Raw genomic sequence first — 24,729 nt, 5'->3', positions numbered from 1 at the left:
AGCATAAAGTCAACATGGACAAGGGGGCACGGCTTTAAACTGGAAGAAGGGAGATTTAGATTAGACATTACGAAGAAGTTCCTCGCTGTGAGGGTGGTGAGATGCTGGCACAGGTTGCCCGAAGAAGTTGCAGCTGCCCCATCCCTGGAAGTGTTCAAGGCCAGGTTGGACGGGGCTTAGAACAATGAGGTGTAGTGGAAGGTGTCCCTGCCAATGGCAGGGGGGTTGGGAATGGATGAGCTTTAAGATCCCTTACAACCCAAACTGCTCTATGATTCTGTGACAGATATTGACAAAAGCTGCACTCTGGCACAGAAAATTGGAGAGAGCACTGAGGCCCCCCTCACACAGGGCAATGAGGACAACAACCTGGTATTAATCAATACTCTTGGTGTGATTTCACTGATGGAGAATTGGCTAAATGTCTTCAGCTTTCCTGAACCTGACTTGCATTTAGAAAACACGTGCAGTATATTAATCTAACGACACTGTGATACCTGTCTCCAGTCATATCCTGGGTATACTGTACTTCCAGCTATCCAAAAATCTTCATCACATTTATGTATCTTTGTCTTCCTCAGAACATCCCTTTTGCTACAGGTAAACATTATCCAAAGGCAGTATGTCATTGGTTGTATTAAACAGGAAACCTTTCTGTTGAAAGGTTTCAACAGAATAATAAGAGAGCTTTTAGCAACTGATGCTAGAATTAAGTAGAATCACTTAAGCAAGAAAAATATAGTGACTGTGATCTCCCTGTCCACAAGAGTACTGAATTGTCCACACATAGCTGAAAAGTCTCAGGGAATTTTCCTATATCTGCTTCCCTCCAGGTCTCTTCTATGAGCAACAGTTAAGCAAGCAACATGAACTTTATCCAACCCACATGCGAAGCAGATTTTTATCTGCTAGAGCAGTCATTTGCAGTCTCTTAGTCAGGGACTTTTGGATAGACATGAAGAGCTGTGTGATCTGGGAAGGTAACTAGGAAGACAAGGCCTGCTACACGACCTGTTCACTCAACTCCTGCTTAGATTTTGGCAAACCCAGATCATGCCAAGGCCTGATGTGTGCCAGGAGTCAAAGCCAGAGCACCAGGTAGGCAGGGCAGGTGGAGAGAAACAGCTGAGGGCCATTGTGCAGCCATAATCACCTGAAAATTGCTGGGTTTTTTGGGCATTTTCCTCAGGATCCAGTATAGCCCATTTGGTGGATATATATATATAGTTCCAAGCTGGTGGGTATAAAAACATCAGCTACCCAAAATGCTTTAGAACATGATCTAACAGCAGCTGGACTGCTGAGTCTTTTGTTCTTCCCAGTGTAGTACAGGAGACACCAGCACAGTGATGGAGGAGCAAAGACAGGCACTCTCCCTGTCAGCTAGTTAGCCCATTGTTTTCTTTTGCTCATAGGTGTACTAGAAGAGTCACAGGTTATAAGTTATGAAATCTTATTATTTGAATAGTGAATAAGTGAATTAACATGAGAATTAGTCTGGGCAAAAAGGCATTGAGCCCTGTTTGTCATGGTTTTTGTTAAAGTTCTCTATGAACTCATTAAATGAAGTGTAAATCACAGAGTATGTTGTCCTGTACATTTTAGAGATACGAACAGACCTTGACAAACTGGGTCATCAAAGGCACTACAAACTTTTAACCTCTAAACTGAAAACAATACTGAATGCTGATGCTCTAAGTTGTCCTCTTCCTCCAAGCAGCAGATCTTAAGCCCACTTGGCAAAGGAAAAGATCAACGACACACCCAAAGAACATAAACAGCAAAGCTTTTGCAAAATTGAAGCTAACACAACAACTTCTGCTGGGATGTTAAGCATCAAAACCAGATTCACATCCACAAAGATTTCTCTCCTGTTCCTCATCATTTCGTCAAAAATTCCCAGATCTGCCCTTCCCGTTACGTTTCTACAACCAAAACCCTCAGACTGATTCTTGATATTTAGACAAAGGTAATATTTTCCTTTCTAGCACTGTCACAAACCCGCAGTCAAAACACCCATTGCATGAAATGATTTTACTTTTAACACTTCTCATGGCCTACTCAAACCTGTCACCTCTCACTAACCATCAACCCACCATCTCCCTCCCACTCTCTCTGTTGCTCTTTTGCAGTTCTTTACCCAGCCTTTCCCTAACTTGGGATATGACATGCTGAGAGAATCCCTGTCTCACTCTTTTTCAACAAAGGTTGTTTATTACCATCATCTGCTTTTTCCATATTCTTCTCAGTATTAACTACTTCGACAGTGAAATAAATGAGGTACTGCCAATACTGGACATGCTGTTATACCCAACAGAAAGAATGCAAAATCTGTACTTGCAGCTAATCTTAACACATATGCTCAAAGCAGAAAAGACGCTAAATTTTGCTGTGATAGAATGGCACCACTGTACCTCCTTTAGTGTTCATATCTCTTCACCAATGGATAGATAGTACAGATTTCAGAGCAAAGAATTGTCTCATTAATTACTTCCCAGAAAATAAGAAAATATTGACCTTGCCTTAATTCTTGCCTTAAATGTTTCCTCAAATGTGTATTTAGAAGCAGGAAAGGAAGGAATTCCTGTAATAAGGATAACAATATACCCTCATACTTTTAATGACTTAGCTTCATGGTTTTCAACTGCTAGAATGAAAAATAACAGCACTTTGAAGGGTTTAGCCAAAATGATACTTTCAATTCTATATAAAATATGTATTACATTCATTCCTGCCAAGATTTGCAGGGATGCATTGTTAAAAAAGGCCTACCAGTATCTTGCGTAAGGTAATTCATCTCTCTTTGAGCATAAAGCACTGTAATGTTAATGCTTTTTCTAGTTCAATTTAAAATGTCCCAAGTGATAAGTCTTTCCCCGTTTCTCCTTGAAAGTTTATTCTAACAAGTCTTGCTGCTACAACATCATGCTTTGCAATCAACCTACACTCTAACTTTCCACGTTATGCAAATTCGTATTTGCTCAGCTAATGTGTGGTTACAGAAAGTACAGACACTTATTTGCATTTCAGAGCTAATAAAAAATCATGAAGTTGCAATTTTAATTAATTTAACTTGGTCCCTATGGTAATTCCGAAGGAAATAAGAGGGCAAACAGAGTGTTTTGTCCCCATTAAAAATAGATAATGATTGATAGATAGACAGATAAATGGATGGATGATGTGCCACTCATAAAAGCAAATCAGAAGCACCTACTACAGTGGCTGTACCATTAAAGGCAATAGTTTTGAATGCGAGATAAAGTGTTGCAAGAAAAGCAGATGTTTTGTCAATATATGTTCAAAAGCACTCTTACCAGTTTTTCCATCAGTGTTTCACACTGTCCTACTTGGATCGATTTCCTCCACCTGCAGAACTCTCTTGCTGATAGATTTCATTACTTAAATTCAACAAAGGGGTAACAATGTATCGATGGATTTACCAGCATGTAGATTTTCATCATGACAGTAAATAAAAACACCTAAAAGGCAAATGCTAAGGCCCATACTGGGTTTGGGTAATGATTTTTTTTCTTTATTTTTCTGCATACTTGAGAAAATGAACAGAAGTATTCTCAAGTCCAACAAAAGAGCTGGAATAAACCTATGTACTCAGAACTAATTGGTATTCAGTTTAGAATTACTGGCTTTGTCAAATAGATCTATTCTGATTATTTTGCTTTATTAGTACTGTCGCTCCTCTTAAATTTTAACACCGTGTTTAAATCAACCTGTCTTTAGTAATTTGCATGAGTTACACAGGTGGCAATTAGCGTAGCTTGGGCATCAAATGCTACTCTTGATAAAACTGCGGGTTTGTACATTCAGTTCATTAGGTGATTATCATAGGGTAACATAATGACAAATAGAGATATTATTTAAAGGATTTCTTTTCTATAGAGGGATTTCTAAAAAGTGTATTTTAAGCAAGAGCTACACCCATTTATGTCTTAATAACAATAAAAAGACCTGTATGGGAAAACCAGCTCAGTTAAGTCACTTCTAAGCCTATCAGATTTTGTGATCCTCACCTGAATTATTTAGACAATATAGTCAGTTGTGTACACAGCACATGTGTTTTCCTCCACTACATCATTATGTGGGATTGTATGTTTTTAATGTGAAATCTAGCAGACTGCCTAAAGGTACACATATAAGGAGGGACTTTCAAGTTCTTGTCTTCCATAAATACTTCTGGAAACTCTGGTGCAGCATACATTAGCATACAGCAGACGTATCATCAAGAAAACCAACACAGTCATCTCACTTCAAGAAAGCAAAAGCCAAGAGCTCTTGGCTCTGCCCTCTCACTGCCTCAACTTCCCCCTCAGGGCTGCCAAAGGAAACATCCCTTGCTAATGACAATGGACACAATGCACACAGGTTACTCCTGTAGTTAAAGCATCATTAATGCACTCTGCCTTGCTTGTGTACCTGCACATGTAAGAAGGGTGATTGCACATAACTTTCCAGGCTCTCTAGAGAATTTTTCTGAGGAAATAAGCAAGTCCTTAACACTAATTGCCTCTTAGGCTGTAGGCCTTAGAGGAGAGCTCATAGTCTTGAACACACAGCATGCAATTAAGCTTACCTGATTTTACATGCTGGTAGTTCAATACAATCACATGAGTTGATTACCATTAATTCCCTTTATAATTGATACACAGTTTCTTCTAGAGTTATGTGCACATGACTTATTTCCGTTATTTTAAATTTCAAAGGTGTTTGCTGTGTGTTTCAATGAATCCCACAACAGGTACCTGTGCTGGAAGAGCAGGCCCAATATGCAGGAGTCCCAAGGCCAACACCTCTCTTACTTGGTATTCACCAAGGATTAATACTAAAGTGGAAGTGCTGTAAAAGAAAGAGGCAGGCGTCATCGCATTTTATGCCCTTAAAGGAGATCAAGGACAAGAAATGTCTCCCTGATATAGTAAGTAGGGTTCAGATGTGAACTAGATGCCAAACTACTCAGCCCTATGAATATTAAAGTGCTTTCATGTAGGCCCACAAGATGATCTTTACAGTACTAGACTGGTGGTTTTCTGTATCTAGTTTTAGCCAGAACAGAGACACTTTTCATTTAGCGAGTGAAATAAGCACTGGCAGAAATGCTGCAGCAGCAAAGATCACACTAACAGTTGACGAATTAAGGTATTTATTAGCAGCCTTCAGTCCTCAGTGAACTGTAGCTGGCTCCACTAATGCTTTTGTTCGTATCAAAGATGAGCCATACCCCAGTTACAAAGTGAGCCTATGTAAGCTAATTCTGACTAGCTGCCCTTTGTGGATATGGTCTTCATTCCCTCACAAAAGTATAGAATCTTGCTCCACAGTTTAACATCAGATTTTAAAGTCATCTACTTTGCAAAGAACAGGATGAAGATAAGTTAATGTGTTGCTGAGACTAGTTCATGTTGTTTCCTGAACCAAAGATAAGTAGCCACATTCAGGCATTCTAATTTAAGAGACGGGAATACAGATGAATGCCCCAAATGTATAAATACCTGCTTATTCAAGTCTTACATACCTGTGAGGTTCTCTACTTGTTTACTTAATTCACTGTATCCAGCAGCTGCTCCAAGCACTTAAAAGAGCAGAGCTTGTCTCACCTCGAATGAGCTTGCAGTTTGCACTCAGCATGGGCCCAGCAGAGCAGTGAAACTGCACATTTGGAACGGTTTTCCTTGTAACTCAAACAGATCACAGTTGAACAACACATTTTCCTTCTCCCTGAAACTGGTAATCTCTGTGTAGTTACCTATCTGAGCTTGGAACCCCAAAGTTAAAGTAACCCTGAATTGTGCAGTTCCAGTAAAATCACACATTATATACAACCCCCACCTCCACCTGTAAAGAGGCACGTAACCATATGTTTATCAAGTCCAGAGGCAAGTGAAATCTATCCACATTTTCACAATTTGGATGTATTTTATAGAGTGTTTAACAACACTAGCTCGATTTAAAATAACCAGCTACTCCTATGTTAGGAAAATGGCTGGTATTATATGGAAAAATCCATAGGCTTTTCATGTTGATAGATCAATAAAAGACAAAATGATACGACAGATTCATTTGCAGACAAAGCACGCTGGTTTGTATTAATAATAAACATTTTCTCACTGAGGGTAGTATTAATGAGAATCTTATTGATTTATTCAAACCTCCTTAGCTTTTCTGTAATCCATATTGAACTGGATTTAAAACTCACTGTCTTGCCTATAAATATTTTGCATAGGAATAATGATACGTTGATCTGTAAAATATGTGGCCTTCTCTGCCTAAAATGTTGATTTTCATTTTGCTGGAGTGTAGAATGTATGGGTGTACACAGTTTTTAAATTGCTATGTTTGTATTAATGTTCAAGCTTCTAATTGCTTAGCTTTCTAGGTGTCAGCCATTTCAAAGAGGCTATAATTCTTCAAGCTGCCATCATTAACAATTGAACAACAACAACAAAAAATCCCTCACAAATAAAGGAATTGATGTATTAAACATCATGGAACAGAGAAGCATCTCTTCAGCACAGAAATAATGACTGTGTCAGGTTCACCACTGGTGACAAGCCAGTGGAGACACAAAACACCTATGTAAGCCATGAGAATTAAAACTCAGACGGTTTGTATCAGGATAAGTTGGATAAGGAACATGTCACAGGAAGCTTTTTGGTTTGTTCTGTTGGTTTGTTTTTTTTTTTTAATTAAAAACATAGATCCAGAGCAGCAGCCAGAGTCCTGTGAATTCGGTTCATAGGAGGTCCCAAAAAAAATCAACATGATTTATATTATCCAAATGCACCACTTCAATTTACAAACATAAGGAAAAACGTTCTCCTAAAAATTAAACCACTCGGTTCCCACTAAAGCTGATGCCAGCATACAGCCCACGGGTTCCACAGTACCAAACCAACCTGGTTTTCTGGCAGTGTGCAAGAACAGGGCATCGACATGCCTTGCATGTGGATCAGTGTGTTCCATAAATAGGCTAGTGGCTTCGGCTTATGATTTTCCTCTCCACACACCACCGCCCCGATCATCAAGAGAAACTGGAATACTGTGGGCACAGGGCCACAGAAGCATTTCATTCCAGGAATTTATTTCTGCAAACAAAGAGCACAAGTTGTGCTATTTCCCTTCAATCTGTGCTATGTAATCGGCACCAAATCAGTCTTCGGTTACATCCTCGATCACTGAAGTCTGTATATTTGCCCAGAAATAAAACTGAGTGGTATTTGTGATTTTCTCATTCTGGGATAAACTTGTTGTTTACCTGTAAACACTCATTCTTAAGCTTTGCTTAGCCTCCCAACCACACTTCTTTTCTTGTAGACCATTTCAAACACAATATACTGCAAGATAAACCACCAATGTTTATACGTGCACAAATAAAAGCACTGAAATCCATCTGGGGGACAGATTTTCACTGCCCTTAATCCATAACCACTACCGTATGGTATAAAAACGTATGCTCACAAAAGCCTCAGAAATTTTCAGATTATTCCAGCACTGGTACCAATAGCCACATCATCTTGGCATTCAGAATGAAGAAAGAAAAGAACTCGCACTTCTCTCATTTTCAGAATCTGAGGTTATATGTATATGCATGCAACAGGCAGTAGTGCAGCACAACAGCAAGTGACCTGTTGAGCTAGGCAAAGTGCCCTACAGTTGTGCTGAGGAACTGATGTCCACAAGATGAGCATTTTGAGATGGGGTGATTCCTTTGGGTGGGACCTAACCTTATCTCGTGGACTGAATGCCTACCAGTCCATTAGCACCTGATCACCAGCAGAGGTGAGCCCAGTATGCCCAGTATGATAAAGTACATTAGTCATGCCCCAGTTTGTTGCCGTCCAAATAAAATCCAATTTGTGCACTCCACGGTGTGAAGTGTTGTGAGCAGGAACAACTAGAAGACTTCCTTCAAAAGGCCACTTATGATCTGAACTAAACTGCTGATGTATGTTTGCAAATACATACACATGTACCACCAGCTGAATCTCAACTTGTTCAACATCTGAAACCACAGTACCCTTGGGACATGAAACTTGGAAATGTGTGGAAGTCCATGTGGGGATGATGTCAGTAGAAAACCAGCATCCTCTAGGACCTCTTTGGAGAGGAAAGACAGATGTGTCTATGAGCTGTAGGGCCAATTTTTCCTGTTTTGAAGCTTATCAAACAAATCTTACAGTGGCAGCAGCAAGAGTCAGCATGAATGCTTTCTACAATCTCATTGGCAGCTGCTTGGATTCAGTCAATAGGCAGCACATTATATCTTTACAGATTAGGAAGATAATACAGAAGTACCTGTATATTAATGTAAATTAGTTACTATCAAACCTTCTCTTCACATAATAAGCACCTGATCAAAATTTCTAGTCAAAAAGAGACAGGAGAGTAAAGTAGCAAATTTCCTTAGCATCTGTTCTGATGGAGATGGGGTGATGGTTCATGGGCAGGAATCAGTGTTTTCAATCAGCTTGGTGCAGTTATGGGAATAATCACTATAGACAGAAGCGTTTCAGGGAAAATAAGAGTTCCGGATTAACAAATTGTGTGTGAATCATTAAGGGATAGGGCATGAAATGATATTAAGCCATGGCAACAAAGGGCTTCCAATTATTTATGGAAAAAGTCAACCGAGACAAACTGCTGTAGCATTCATTAAACTAATGAGGGGAAGCACCTTGAATTGCAGTTTGAGGAGAAAACCTTGAGGTCAGAATGCAGTTTGATGCAGCTCTGGTTTGATCTCTCTGCTGAGAACTATGACACTGTTGAAAAATTAAGTTTTATAAAAACCTGAAGGAGTAGATGTGACTGCCCTTCCCTTAGAGAACAACTGGAGAAAAGTGCCTCTAAGTGGCAAGAATGTTGTAATCTTCAGGACTAAATTTCTTTAAAGTATCATATCAAGTGAAATAAATTTGCTTTGATATTAATGTACTTGGGGAAGAGAAGATGGAAAAAAGAAAAAAATGTAAAAAAAAAAAAGAAAAAAATATAAGATTTGAGTGCCCACAACCTTCCAGAAGCTAAAACAATTCGGCCACATCTGTGTGGCACTGCAGCAAATAAGGTATCCATGGCAGAACTGACCTGGCTTTACAACTGCCCCATAGCACAAGCACAATGATATTCCCAGCCTCTCCAGCCTGACAACAGCCTAGTACTCTTAAGGGCTAACCTGTTCCCAGCTTTGAAGAATTCAGGATGTTCCTGTCTCATTCTAGGTTGCTAGAAAAATACCTCCAAGAACTACCCAGAACACAGGCTATGTCCTTTTCAATATGCAGCTATTGCTGTATGTTCAGCATGCTCCAAGACTGACTTTCTCCATCCTGCTGCTGGGATTCAAATATAAGGATTTTGATATTAAGGTCTTTACTAGCCTGACTAATTAAGAGGTGACTGATGGTGGTAGCATACCCTAGGAGGCAATAGCTTCTAGAAAGAAGACAGAGATGAGCTGTGAGCCAAGCTGAAGAGGAGCGTCCCTCCCAGTCTTCTACAGCTGATGGGAAGAGTTCATCTGCTCAACAGCCTCAAAGATAAAAGCCAGATATGGGCAAAAAGATTTCCAAAGCTAAAACAATGATCACATTCTTCACAACTCTTTGCCTTATTGCCAAGGTTAAAGAACAAGTTACCAAAACAGAGCCGTAAAATTCATGTTGGGTTTGTGTAAATTCTGTCATTGAGTATTCAAAAGCTGGAGAGGAGGGTCTTGATACCACATGCCCTGTATGAGCAACTACACGCCTAGAAGTCCTACTTCACACTTTGTATTTTATCCAGGAGATTGAATACATGAAATACATAGGAAGCTTCCTCACAGCCTGCAACTATTTACTCAGGAAGAAGTTTTCTAATGCCAGGAAGTAGTCGTGAGTGACACAAGAAGATTCAGTAACATGGTCAGATTTTGGTCTAGACAAAAAAAGACAATGAATTATGGACAATTTTCCCAGTGGTAAGACTATAAGCATTGGAATGAAAATGGCATGAGAGAAACAGGCTTAGAAAAGAAGAGGTGAATTTTCCATTAACTATTGTTTTTCTGAAAAAGAAAACATGCTCAAGTTCCAACCAAAATGATGCTCTTGGTATTGAAATCAGCAGCTTCTATTTTACAGCTTGTGCCATCCAGGAGATCCAACCAAGCAATTTTAGGAACCCACAGGACAAGAAAATTATCATAACACCTGGGCAACCCTAGAACAGGAGTTTGCTGACACATTATGTATGTCAGCTCCGAAATCAACAAGCCTGCTAACTAACAATCAACTGTAGCACTGAGATGCCAGAAACCAGGGTTTTTCAGTCAGCCCCGTGTCGCAATCACTTCTGATTCTCTAAAAGTAACCAAACTGTTATTATTTCAGACAAGAGAGAAGGAAACAAGATAATTAATTTTTACAACTCCTGCAGAAGCAGCGCCTTGGATTCAGCTGAGTGTCTAACACAATTCTTATTCTAGCACCAAGACATTGCACCTCTCAAACTTCTGCTGAGCCCCTAAAGTTGAACCACTTTAACAGAAGTTTGAAAGAGATAGGCATGCTTTATCTGTTATGTAGAACGTACATAACTACTTGAAATGTTAACCCTAAACCAGCACACCCATTGTAAATAATACTTATTACACATCCAAGCACTGCACAAGGAATATTTCTGCAAAGAAAACGCAGTCACAAATGATTAAAGGCTTCTGAAGTTGGGAGCAACTATGAATTGCTGGAAGTATTGAATAAAGCAAGAAGAGGGGTTTCCATGATGGGTTATACCATTCAACAGTCAAGTCTAGTGTTCTGCCTGCCTTGCGTTGTGTACCTCACAAGGTGAAAGTCCTTCAACACACCTGCTTTGTGGTAGATTTTTCCCTTTGTGACTTTGGAAAGAAGAACCCTTAGGTGGTTATAAGAAGAAACCACCCTTGACAAATAAGATTTGATTATTGTTATTCAGGCTGAAGCAGAAGTAAAGTGTTATCATTAAGATTATCCACGCACACTGTCAATTCAGGGATGATATTTGGACCAATTTCACTACTGATGTATGTTTATTATCTCCACATGTTATGGTAGTTTTTGATCAGAATTGAGTTTGTCCCTTAAACCTTTAATTTTCTCCTTCATGAGCTCACAATAATAACCTGGCCATGCTTGAAATTATTCAGTTATAATTTGCAAGTAAGTGGCATTTTCTGTGCATCCGCTGGTATCAGCAAAAGATTAAAATAAGGTATGTTGTGCTGCAGCTGAAATATGCTTCAGAGTTGCTTGAAAGAGCACAAAATAGTATTAAACATGACTATAACTGCTAGCTGTTGATTGACAGGATCAGTATTGCAGAAGAAAACATACTCAATTGGATTGTGCTCCAAAAAGAAATGAAGGGAAGAAATCAACAGCTTCCAAATGAAGACAAACTGAGAACAAAAGGAAATATGCTCACGTTTTCCAGAAAACATGATTTCTTACAAACACTGAAAAGTAAAACGAAACAAAACACACAGCAGAATTATTTGACCGTAACCCCTTTAAGTGCCCGAGGTACTGCTACAGCATGGATTATGATCTCAACTATGCCTGCCAGAGCGGCTGCCCTTCACATTCTGCATTCTCAGTCCTCGATCATGCGTTGGAGGGGAGAGCTGCTACAAATGCAGGGAGATGATTGGAAGTCTGGGGCTTGGATACATTTTTTATTTCTTTGCATTTTCAGGAGTCAAAAAGAAAACCCCTCATCCATCACTTTGATAGAAGTCCACAGGGCATCCATTTATCCTATTCAGAACAGGATCTGATGAGTTCAGATCCTTATTTATGTTCTTTCAAAGCTCAGACGTCACATTTTCTTGGCGGTTATCTGAGCATTACTATTTATTATTAGTCTGCAATGGAGATCCTATTGTAATGAACTGTGATACACTGACATATTTCATGTTTGCTGGTTATATTAGATTTATTGCAATTACTCTTGAAAGGGATAGTGTAATTTACTGAAATCTCATTGCGGGAAAGGGAACTCCTGCAAGAGGCTCTCACTGAATTTTCTATGAGGCTGTGCTAAGGTCTTCTGTTCCAATGATTGAATGATTGCCAGTCAGCCCTGCTTATGCTTTACATAATAGAAAACTGTAATTAAAAAATGATCAATAAGTGCGTGATAGATTTGTTTCATATCAATAGCGCACACAGTTCTAGAGTTTTTTTAAGATAAGCCATATGTTAAAATGAAATTCCAAGACAGAAAATGAGGAAAAGGCGTTAAAATAAAACTTTCTTCTGAAATAAGGCAGTCTACTGGGATGCTTTCCAAAGAGGTTCTTTGCTTTAAGAGGTTTGGCTGGTTATTGGATAACTCAGTGGGAACTTCTGAGGTGAGCTCCTGTCCCAGGTCTACATTAGGTCTGCATGAGACCATCCTAAATCAGTGTATTAGATCCGCTGAGGACAGTAGGGAACCTCAGCCTAAGATCTAGTCTGAAAGCTCAAACAAAGGAAATGGCAGGAGCAATGCCAGGAGGCAGAAGGGTTCAAGTATTGCTGTCGGTTTGAGAGCTGTGGGTTCATGTCTCCCCAAAGGCCTGGTGCAGGCTTGAGCACTGTCCTATGATCGTGTACCGTGATAACTGTCAGCGGATGAAATACGTGACAGAGGTTCTTCCTAAAAGGCAGTATGGACGAGGCCAGCCTGTTTTGGTGGCCAGAGTTTAGTCCTTTGAACACAAGCCATGGATGCTACTTGCCCTTCCCGGAGGGGGCCCTCTCCCTTTCAGTTCACTAGTGGAGGCTGTAGTCTGGAAGAGCTGCTACAGCTCCTTTCCCAGCAAAACCATGTTTCCCAGTTACTCCAGGCTCTACCAGTGAATACCAGCAATGTGATACTCTCTCACTGGAGAAGCTTGCCTCTGGGAACTGCCAGGACATGCAGAGTGTAGCCATGGTTTGTTCTTCAGCCCTTAGTGATACCCATATCCCTGATCCGTGCCCCTGAGGCTGTCAAGGCAGCACCTTACCCATGTCAGCAGGGTTGTACATTGTATGAATATGTTGACATGTATTCTCCACAGACTGGTCCTTTTCCAAGGCTGAGCTTTTGGATAAATATTGCAAGATTTAATGTCATTAAAAAAAGGTGTTTGGTACATTAAAAAATGCTTTAAATCAAAATGATCATACAGATACATTGCGGTGATCTAGGCAGTTTTCTTCAGCAATATTCATTACTTTTATGTTATTGATTTTGTTGATGTTGCACCTGGGATGAATTTGGCTGCTTCTTCCTAAAAATACCATTTGAGGTCTTATTGATAGTAATCAAATGAGCATCTCATTATATTATCCCCTAGTTTTTTAACAATAGAAGGGAATAACCACCAGGGAAGGAGGGAAAGGCTAATCCATAAATTTCTCATTAGCCGAAAGCGAGAGAAACATTTGCTTGAATAATTGAATATGTTTAGCATCACAGCCTGCAGTTTATCATGTTTACTTACCTTACTTTTCCAATATTCACAGAGTGATACTGCATGAGGTTTAACACAACATTAACAGCTATCAATATGCAAACTGACTGTTCAAAAGTACAACTAAAGGTGCACATTTTTAAAGCAATGAGCGAATACCTGTATTCAGGATGATAATAAAACCAATTAACTTTGCATATAGCACCATTATTCTAATTAAGGATCGATAATAGCCAACATTTAGAAATTAAGCTAAAGTGAATGACTCAGAGCAAATTGGGTAAACTCTTTGCTGTAATTTTCTGCTTGGGAGTTTCTTTTTTTCATTTACACAATTATTTGAATGTTTTTTGTTTTACATAGATTATTACATTTACCAAACCACAAAATCCACCCTTCATTTCAGCTGGTTTATAGCCTATTCAGAATACAAAAGAAAGCCTTTGATAAGACAAACCCAACACATCATTGCAAATCATTTGTGGCATGAGAACAGCTTGGAAACAGAAGCGCTATGGCTGATTGCAGTATCGCAAAACTTCAGCAAACTTTTCTTATTATCTCACCCTAATCTTCCTTGCTGCAAGTTGTGACCATCTGCTCTTGTCCTCTCCACCATGTGTAGGGAGAACAGGTTGTTCTCTTGCTTTTCAGCAAAGAAGTTATTTCAAGACTGAATTTCTCTTTTCAGTCCTGAAGCTGACTCAAGCTTTCCTTGCAGCCATTGTTTTCTAGGTTTTCTGGGTTTGTGAACTTTGTTGCTGCTCTTGTATGGACTAATTTACATCTGTTTGGAAATGCATTTCCCACATTAGTGTCCCTTTTATGTTCTCTGCTGGGAGGAGTACATTCCTGCTTTCTATATCCCACTCTGGCATTTGGTTTTTTCCTTGCCACGTTAGAACAGTGATGATTTGCATTAATTTCATGGTATAGTGTCGTGGTTTAAACCCAGTCAGGTAATTCGTTCGCTCACTTCCCCCCCTTTCTTGCCCTCCCCCTGCTCTCGGAGGGACGGAGAGGAGAATCAAAAGAATGCAACTCCCACGGGTTGAGATAAGAACAGTTTAGTAACTAAGGTATAACACAAATCACTACTGCTACCACCAATGATAATAATGATAAAGGAAATTACAAGGGAACAGAATACAACACCTCACCACCCGCTGACTGATAACTCGCCCCCCAAGCCCGACCAAGCTCTGACCGATACCTCCTCCAACCCTGCAGTCTCCCAGCCCTTCCGGCTCACTCCCAGTTACATCCTGGGCATGACGTGCTGTGGTATGGAATACCTCTTTGGTCAGTTTGGGTTAGGTGTCCTGTCTCTGCTTCCTCTCAGCTTCCCCTATTCCCTGGCAGAGCATGAGGCTCACAAAGTCCTTGGCCAAACCAAAACATCTCTATCAGCTCTGTTCCCGAGCCGAAAGTCAAAACACTGCACTGCAGCAGCTACCAAGGAGGAGAAACACGACTGCTACTGCTGAACCCAGGACATTATCCACCCCTTATTCCATACCATTCACGTCATGCTCAGATCCCACATTTTCAATATACCATCACTCTTATCTCGGTGCACTCTTATCTTAGTGCATGGACCAGTCCCTATAAAGCTGCTGCGTCCATCTGGTCCATGTCAGGCTCCATCTCTTGTAACAGTCTTCCAGAGCAGGAGAGACTGTGTGCAGTGTTCACACGCGTGAATAACCTGGGCAATAGTGTCCATTGTTAAGTCCACCCCTCGATCATGAGTCCATCTCTGTGTTGCATCTCTGCTCTGATGGCCTGAAGTGCCATGGGCCCACCAGGCTTAAAATAATTCACTGTCCCCTTCAGCAGTTTCTGCAGCTTGTTGCTGGGGACTCCATACAGCTGCCTTCCATCTCCGATGCTTCCAAAGCACTGGAGGGGCCCAGTGGACTAGATACTTGCCCATACTGTCCCACACACCCTGCCACTCATGACTCTCCAGCCTTGGGGAAAATCTCTTGGTCCCCCTATATTGTTGTCTAACCCCAGACAAGACCCAAACCTGACTCTGCTTAACTTTTGAGATCAGACAAAATGGTTGTGGGTAAAACACAGTCTGTGTGTGTGCCAACATGCTGATCCCCATCACAATCAGCAGGCAGGTCCCAAGGATACCCAAAGGCCATTCAGAGCCTTCAGAACTCTCAAACGACGCTGCTGTGCTTGTCACTGGGGCTGGTGTAGCTGCTGTGCTTGCCGGCTCTCCCACCACCGGCTTCTCTTTTCCTGAGTCCAGCTCTTCCTCCTCTGCCTTGCTGGGAAATGCTGCGTGGTCTCCTGCATCCTCCTGGGGCTCGGCGGGTGGCTGCCGGGGAATGCTCTCGGCCGTCGCGGGGCTGGGCTCCTCCGCGGGGCTCGGCTCTTCCGCGGGGCTCGGCTCCTCCGCCGCCTTATCCCGCTGCTCGGCAGCCGCTTCCTTCTGCTTCTCGACCGCCCCGACCTCCTCCACCGGCAGCCGTCCCCTGGCGGCCTCCGGCCCCGCTCCCGCCGCCGCTTGGTCCCCGGGGCCGCTCTCCCGGGCCGGTTCGGCTGCCGCCGGCTCTCGGGGCCGCTCCCCCTCGGCTCCCCGCGGCCTCACGAAGATGGAGAGTAGGGCGAGGGCCAGGACGGTGAAGAGCAGCCGGACGGCCAGGTACAAGTCCACGGCCACGTCCGTCCCGCCCTGCTGCTGGAGCCCACCCGTATTACAAGCCATTGCCATAAAGCACAGTGAGACAAGAACCTTAGCCCAGGCCCCACACTTGATAAACACTAACACAGCAAATACCGGCTCTACGTAAGTTACAACGGTCTGAAGCTGTGAGATCAACAAGAACAACTCTGATACCCAATAAATCAGCATTGTGACGAGTGACTATTAATCCAGTCAAATCTGTCGTTATCTCAACCCTTCGTGCCCCACGTTGGGCGCCAAAAAGAACTGTCGTGGTTTAAACCCAGTCAGGTAATTCGTTCGCTCACTTCCCCCCCTTTCTTGCCCTCCCCCTGCTCTCGGAGGGACGGAGAGGAGAATCAAAAGAATGCAACTCCCACGGGTTGAGATAAGAACAGTTTAGTAACTAAGGTATAACACAAATCACTACTGCTACCACCAATGATAATAATGATAAAGGAAATTACAAGGGAACAGAATACAACACCTCACCACCCGCTGACTGATAACTCGCCCCCCAAGCCCGACCAAGCTCCGACCGATACCTCCTCCAACCCTGCAGTCTCCCAGCCCTTCCGGCTCACTCCCAGTTACATCCTGGGCATGACGTGCTGTGGTATGGAATACCTCTTTGGTCAGTTTGGGTTAGGTGTCCTGTCTCTGCTTCCTCTCAGCTTCCCCTATTCCCTGGCAGAGCATGAGGCTCACAAAGTCCTTGGCCAAACCAAAACATCTCTATCAGCTCTGTTCCCGAGCCGAAAGTCAAAACACTGCACTGCAGCAGCTACCAAGGAGGAGAAACATGACTGCTACTGCTGAACCCAGGACATATAGTCTGTTTCTCAGCCTCTATTTTTACATTAGCACTTGCCACTACCCAAAATCTGATTTTCAAAGTCCATATCTCTATTTGTCAAGGTTACCTGAAACTCTAAACCAATCTGGCAACTTTCTTACTCTCTCATCCACCTGATGGCATAAGAACATTTTAGTAATCAAATTTTCACCTGAACTTAGAACAGATTGAGTACTCCTACATGGAAGAGAAACATACATGCAGCTGCATTCAATACATTCTTTCATTCTATTTCATGTAGATGAATGAGACGTCATTAGTAATCAATTTTATTCCCCCCCCCCCCCCCTCCTATTTTATCTCATTCTGGCTTGCTGTCCTGTCATAAAGTATCTTTTGCAACACCTGGAGCCATGATAACACAATGGAAAGGTTCAAGTAAATCCTGTGATTAAATTTGTTTTTCTTGTACTCTTTTGGGCAGTTTCCCAGCAGAAAAATGAAAGTGAAACTTGTGAACACACAGGAAATGTAACTGTTGAAACACCAGCTGCAAACTTAGAATTTCTTAGGCGTTTTGATTTGGCAAGCAGCCTCATATTCCTTTCTAAATACTCGGATTTCTCTTAGACAAGAGAACCAATTTTCTAGGGCACAACTTGTATTGCAAGAGAGAGAACTTGGCAAAAGCATTCTTATCAGAGTTCAAAGTGAACGAAGTATGCAGAAGTCAATGTCTTTTAACCCCTTCACCAAACAGTGCCTCAGATACCAAAGTAATTCCAATGGTTTAACTTTTCCCTATAAGAGATGTATATGACTTCACTAAAGCTCTGGGGTTTATTGCCTTAAAATCCTAACTGTGTGCCCAGCAGCAGGAAGGTCTTAAGAAGCAGGTACTACAGGTGTACTGATAATGAGTATACTTACAATACTCTGTATCACAGACAGATGTGAGCATGCTTTGCACAATCTTTGCGCCAAAACACAAAGTACATGCTTACAACAGCACAGGGTTAAAACCAAGCTGCTCAGGATACTGCTGGTGAAATGATCCATTTTCCAGAAATGAACCAAGCTAGTTGCTGGCCAAGACCAAGACAGAGGATGAAAATACACCAAATAACACATAGTCCTCTGGATCTTTGAAGGCAGGTTTCACACTCCATCACTTTCATGTACTAAAAAGGTTGTTGTTTGATTTAAATGTAATAACCTGCCAATGTATTGACAACTGTTGGCCCTTACAATATATTAGGCTGCCTTCATTTTTTTTAAGCTTAACACTAAAATGGTGTCATTGGCATGATCTAAGCAACTGCTGTTCTTGCATGAAACCTATTGTATCAGCCTTTCACAGAAATGTGTCTATACAGCATCACAGCTGGTAACAAGCTGCTTTGCAGAACCCCCCCAAGACGTTCAGGTCCTTTAACAGTGTGTGACACACAGAGAGTGTCTCTGATCTAAAGCACGGATTCTTTCAGTTAACTTGGTATCACACATTATTGAGGTTAGTGGGTACACGAGAAGCAGTACGTTCAGTTCCACCTATATTTCATAAATTGGTGGAAACAACATTCATTTTCATCACCATGCAGACCACAATTAGCTCCACCTCTGTTTTGAATTCTAACCACAAATCCTCATCACCCATTCTGTGCCTTCAGAGCTGCATTTCAAAACAGTGTATAGTGTAAATTAAAACTAAGCAAAGCCAAGATTCTGGTACTGGCAACTAGCTGCTGCATGGGCAGAGCTGCATGGAACCATACTTTATTTATTTATTTATTTAAACTTTCACTCTAGCCTTTGCTCTGGAACCAACAGGTATATGCCCAATTTCTACTGTTCTTAATATGTGTAATTGAAACAGGTTTTCTGCAAGGCAAGGAAAGAAAAAACCTAACCAAAATCCAACTAGAAATGCATTACCTTAAATGGGTTTTGAAGGAACCCCTCAATTTTATTCCTGAAAAGTTATTTGCCGAAGATAATCTGTTTATGGTAACAGAGACCTGGAATGTGCCCCCTGCATCAGCAGGCTCCCTGCTCTGCTATTTTACCCTTTTCATATAGTCCCACTTATCAAGCTATCAGACACTATCTTAAGAAGTGCCAGCTTTCTTACCTCCTCCAACATCTCCACATCCACCCAATTCTACTGGAAAGAAGCTGCAAGGATTATCCCTTCGCTCTTGTCAGGGATGAACAGATCAGGCTCTTTACATCTCTTTGGGTAGGAAAAGCTCACTGCTTCACTGGCCAGCCCACTGTCTCTTCCCTGAATGCAGGTGTCATCAGTCTTCAGATCCAATGTTTTTCAAAGCTGGACTAGCAGCGGTGGAAACGAGGTAGCAGGCACAAATAGACCAGCATGTATCTAGTCTTACAGAATAACTGCTTGTAAGTTCATCAGGGGTGGTTTTTCAGTAAAAAGTTCAGTCCTTTGAAACCCAAAGTTGGTAAAACTCCATGTTTATTTTCCATAAGTACAGAAACAGGTTGTCCTAGAGTCTGTAATTTTCTTACAGTCTGGCTTTCCACTGTAGTCTGAGCTACAGTATAATATCCCTGAAAAGAAAGCACATCTTCAGAGATCACAAACAACCAATTTCACAGTACAAGCAGTCATAAATAGAGCTAAATTCCCTTTAGTAATAAACTATTCATCTTTGTGCTTCATTGAGTTCAAAGAAAAGCATTTTTCAGAGTTTAAGCAATTAAGTTTACATTTTATTTTCTCCTCTGGAAAGGAAGTTATCACAAAAGCACAGGATTTAGAAGCCACTGCAGTATTGGAGGTATTCTCCGCCTATGAAATTTCAATTTAGCAAAGCATGTAAAACCCTAAAGGCAGTTAAGGCCCAATATGCTAAAACCATTTTGTTTTCACAGTGTATTTATTTTGTACCATCGCTGACCCAACCGACTAATTGCTGAATTAGGATGGCTGAGCACTAGAATCATAGAACTGTATAGCTTGGAAAAGACCTTTAAGAGCATTGAGTCCTACCATTAACCTAGCACTGCCAAGTCTACCACTAAACCATTGTCCTAAGCACATCTACATACATGTCTTTTAAATACCTCTAGGGATGGTGTCATGTTTTAAGCCCAGCCTGTCACTCAGAAACCACGTAGCCGTTTGCTCACTCCCCCCCAACCCTTCCTCCCCCCTCTCCTGGAGGGATCTGGAGGAGAATCAAAAGAATGTAACTCCCATGGGTTGAGATAAGAGCAGTGCAGTAACTAAGGTATAACACAAACCACTGCTGCTACCACCAATAGTAATAGTGATAAGGGAAATAATTAGGGAAGAGAATACAACCGCTCACCACCCACCGATCGGTACCCAGCCCGACTGAGCAGTGATCTCACCCTTCCAGATAACTGCCCCCAGTTTATATAGCGGGCATGACGTGCTGTGGTATGGAATACCTCTTTGGTCAGTTTGGGTCAGGTGTCCTGTCTCTGCTTCCTCCCAGCTTCCCCTCCTCCCTGGCAGAGCATGAGACTCACAAAGTCCTTGGTCAATGTAAGCATTACTGAGCAGCAACTAAAACCATTGGTGTTACCAGTACTGCGCGCAGGCTGAAAGTCAAAACCACATCACTGCACCAGCTACTAAGAAGGAGAAAAATGACTGCTACTGTTGAACCCAGGACAGATGGTGACTCAGCCCCTTCCCTGGGCAGCTCAAAGTCTACCCAGTGCCTCCTGTCAAACCAAACTGAAATTAACTAGCAAGTTAGCTAAAGAACATTTTGAAACAATATGTAAGTAGAACCTGAAAGGTGGAGAAGATGTATTCACACCAGGAATCCGCTCCCTTTAAAGGAGTGCTGGTGATGGGACCTGGCAATGCTCAATAGATCCCAGGAGCAGACATTTCCACAAGCTGCAGCAAGTGGTCCTGCCCTCTCATCACTTTCTTTCCTCCCTCCCACCCATCTGACCTGCAGACCAAGCTGCCTGCGAGATCACTGTGATGTTGTTCCAAAGTACTTAAACAGCTCAAAGTCTATTTTTACTAAATAAGGCTCATGGTGATGAAAACCAATTAAGCAGCATTTGCACCAGCAGGTCTGAGAGAATGACAATGTCCTGCAGAGAAAGCAGTTGGTTACCTTTGTACTGGTACACCTCCTTGTGTGCTCAGTGCAGACACAGACCTGCAAGCAAGGCTGAATTCTGCATCATTGTATGAGCCTCAAGTTTACCTCCTCCTTTCAGATGAAAACAAGCTATAGGGACAAGAGTCCAGTTTCACTGGTGAAATTGTCCCTTTACTTTGCTTTTTTTCAGCACAGCTATGCAAGTCGAGATGTAGGCTCTGCCTGCACTGTCTAATTCCCAGGGAGCACAAATATCTCTCCTCTTGTGGCCTATGATCAGGAGCTAAACACAGGAGACAGATGGGACTGTAGGTTGTGCATGTTCTATTGCTGTTTTGTCAGTGGGGATATAACATTGGCTCCCTCTGGAAGAAACTGGAGATGTAAAACCAAGATCCCAGCTACTCAGTGTCACTGTTAAAGATCCCATGGCTCTCTTCATAAGTGCAAGATTACTAATCTCAGTGACTTGGCCAGGTTCAGCCTCAGGTAATTATAGTTTGTCAACCTAAACTTCCCATGCAGATCAGACTGGGTTGCTGTGCAGCTAAGCAGTCCCTTTGTTTCACAGCTTTTCAGTAGTGCGTGAAATGATCCCTGCACATGATCTGAATACCCTTAAAGTTTGTCTTCAATAGAAAAGGAACTGCACAGAGGCAAAACCATCATTACTATCATCATAGAATTTCACGCTAGATTTAGCAACTTTTCTTTTTTTACCGGTTCCATAGCATTAGAACTGTAGACAGGCTATCCCATAGAAGACATCTTTGCTTGTGGTGAAAAAGAAGTTTTAATTCACACCTTGCAGAGGCCAGTTAAAATCCCTTCAGAGATCTTTAGCCATTTAATGGTATTTGGTTTCTTTTACACCATAATAGATGAAATGCATCTGAACTAGTTGCTTGTCTAATTCATTTGACTGATTTGTCTAATTTTGCCTTCTTTTGAGGTACGTGAACAGCTGTGACACTACCACAGTTGTTTGTTTGCACATTGTCCTGGCAATAAATTGAACTAGTAGATTTGGGCAGATGTCTCCACTGCAGTTGGATTTCACCCCTGAGGCTGTATGGGGAGTCATCACCTATCCAAATTGATGACTACCCAAACTGGATGAAACATCCATTTATAAACAGGAGCAATGACCAAAGAAATTACTCTGGTGACCTCCCAAGGAGAAGGTGAATGAAGACAAAGTACTGGCACTGTGATACAGATGTAGCCCACTGGAAAACAAACACCACAAACCCACAAACAAACCAAACCAAACCAAAATAATTTGTCTCTGAACATAGGGTACATCTGCTTAGCCATGCATCCTTCCTGGTGCCTAATGATACCTCCTTACTGGTGCTGGCAGTAAGCACTCACTCATTTGTATATTGTCAGCTTGTTTAGGAATTCCCAGATGTTAAACTTCATGTGGCAAATGATGACAAAAAACCTCTGCTTCCTCCAAATATGCTATTTTAGGACTACCAACACAACTTTAGCTTAAATGACTAACTTCAGGCTATTTTCTAAGTGTCTTAAATCACACCACAGTAAAGTCCCATGGGGATATACCTATATTAGTTTAATATTAGCCTTGACCCAAGGCTAATAAGGCAAACAATAATAATAAATAAGTAATAACAGTAAATAAGGCAAATAAGAAAGACGTACTAGGAATCAGCTACACAAAGAACAGAGAGCAAGCTGTGGTAGTTCATGGAGTTGTATGGGTCCACATACATGGGTCTTCACAAATCACTGCTGACACAACCACTGCAGTTCAAAGGACTGCCAAAAGATCCTCAACAATCTCTTGAAAAGAAAAAGAAATCAGACAACTTTTGCTTAAAAAGTGTCTTCATTGTAGAGGGTGATAAGTATTTTTCCCAACTATTTTATCATGATTTAGGAGATCTTTGCTGCGTGCTAACTTATGAAATTACCACAGCCTTTATTCTCACCTTGAAACAAAATAAATCCATTAGAAGCCTGCATGTCTTTAAATTTCATATATTTAAGTACAGAACAGTATGATGACTATTATTTTCTTTAAAAAAAAAACCCACCTGCTTCAGTCTGGTAAAGAAAGTCTGCATGGATGCACAACCTGCAGTGGCTACATACATATCCTCACATCTTCCAACTTAAATAATTTGATCCCTATTTTAACAGCAACAACAAAATAACCTGAAGTACATTAATAAGATACTAAGGACCAAGTTGAATCACAGGTTTGCTTTGCTGTGCATACCTTCAATGTAAGTATGTGCAGATATATTTACAAACACATACAATGAAGGCTCATTTCCTGTTGCTCTGGTTTTATGTGTTATTTTGTTAAATTTAACACAACCTAGATAAGGTACTTTTCCAATGTTTCTTTAAATGGCACTAGAGTACTCTGACTTACTACCTTGGCTTGTCTACTAAAGTACTTTTCTTAAATCAAAGTAACCTCTCTGCCTCCAAATCAATGTTAAATTTAGTACTATAGTTCTGCAGCTCTTGAAAACTGAAGAACAAGTTAGCTCAGGAGTATTACCTTTCAATGCAAAACTGAACAAATATCATTCCATCTTCCAGCCCATCTTCTTTCTGCGTATGATGACAGATGAGATGTGACACAGAGGGGAGATGAAAAACAAAACACAAAAACCAAAAAAAAACCAAAACAAAAACCCAACCAAAACCAAAAATCACAAAACCAACACAAAACCCTTTTGCTGGATTTCAGTAAATGTACTCTTTACTTGAGCCAAACCAGTTACTTGAGCCTATGCAGCACTGAGGAAAACGTACACTGCTTACACTGGATTTTTGGATTCAAAACATTATGAAGTTTAACAAGGTGAAGATTTTATGCAAGTGTGCAAGCGCATCCTAAGGGATGAAAATACTGATATCACAGTTAAGATGATTTATTATAGTTAAAGAAACAGCACATGAGCTGTGAATGCCATTCACAGTATTTTTTTGAGACGGTGTCAGTAATACACAGCCCATCTTTTCATCAGTGCGGTACTAAGCAGATTTAATACTGCTATAAATTCCTTATTAAGAAACTAGGAATAGTCATTGTCCATTTAATCTGAAGCAAAAAAAAAAGGGGGGGGGAGGATGGGATGGAGGGGGGAACACAACACTATTCCCTTCTCCTTTTCAATCCCTCCCCTCTTCAGCACTGCCTGTCTCCTCCAAAGGCTAGAAGTGAGATTCTGATGCAGCAAGAGCACTGAAACTCTGCTGCCATCATAGCGACACTGAAATTCCCTACTACGGTAATTCCCAAAAGCTCATATAAACCAACATCACCTATTCTCCTTTCTGTCCTAGGTGCCTCTAGAAGGATTCCCTCCCCCCCCCCCATTGTAACAGTCTCTTAGCACTGCAATAGCACCATCTCCTTCAAGAAAGGACCAGCTCGTTCCACTAAAGAGAGGTCAGTTTGTTGAAGGGTTTTGACAGGGTTAACATAAAAGCCATAATTAAAACTGTATTAAGAATTCTGAAGTCTAAGCAGCTTGATTTTTTAAGCTTGGCATTGCCTGTAGTGAATACTAGAAATGTTTGCAAGTTCAGAGAGCTAGTGGACAAGCTCACAGGAGACAAATCCACCATAAAGGCTTATACACTCCTCCTGGCCTGGTGTCTCTTTGATCCA

This window comes from Pezoporus flaviventris, unplaced genomic scaffold, assembly GCF_033815535.1.
Source record: "Pezoporus flaviventris isolate CSIRO_AGI_PZ_B2104156 unplaced genomic scaffold, CSIRO_AGI_Pfla_v1 ptg000015l, whole genome shotgun sequence".
In the NCBI taxonomy this organism is placed as follows: domain Eukaryota; kingdom Metazoa; phylum Chordata; class Aves; order Psittaciformes; family Psittacidae; genus Pezoporus; species Pezoporus flaviventris.
The sequence above is the reverse complement of the archived record's forward strand: the minus strand, read 5'-3'. Positions refer to the sequence as shown.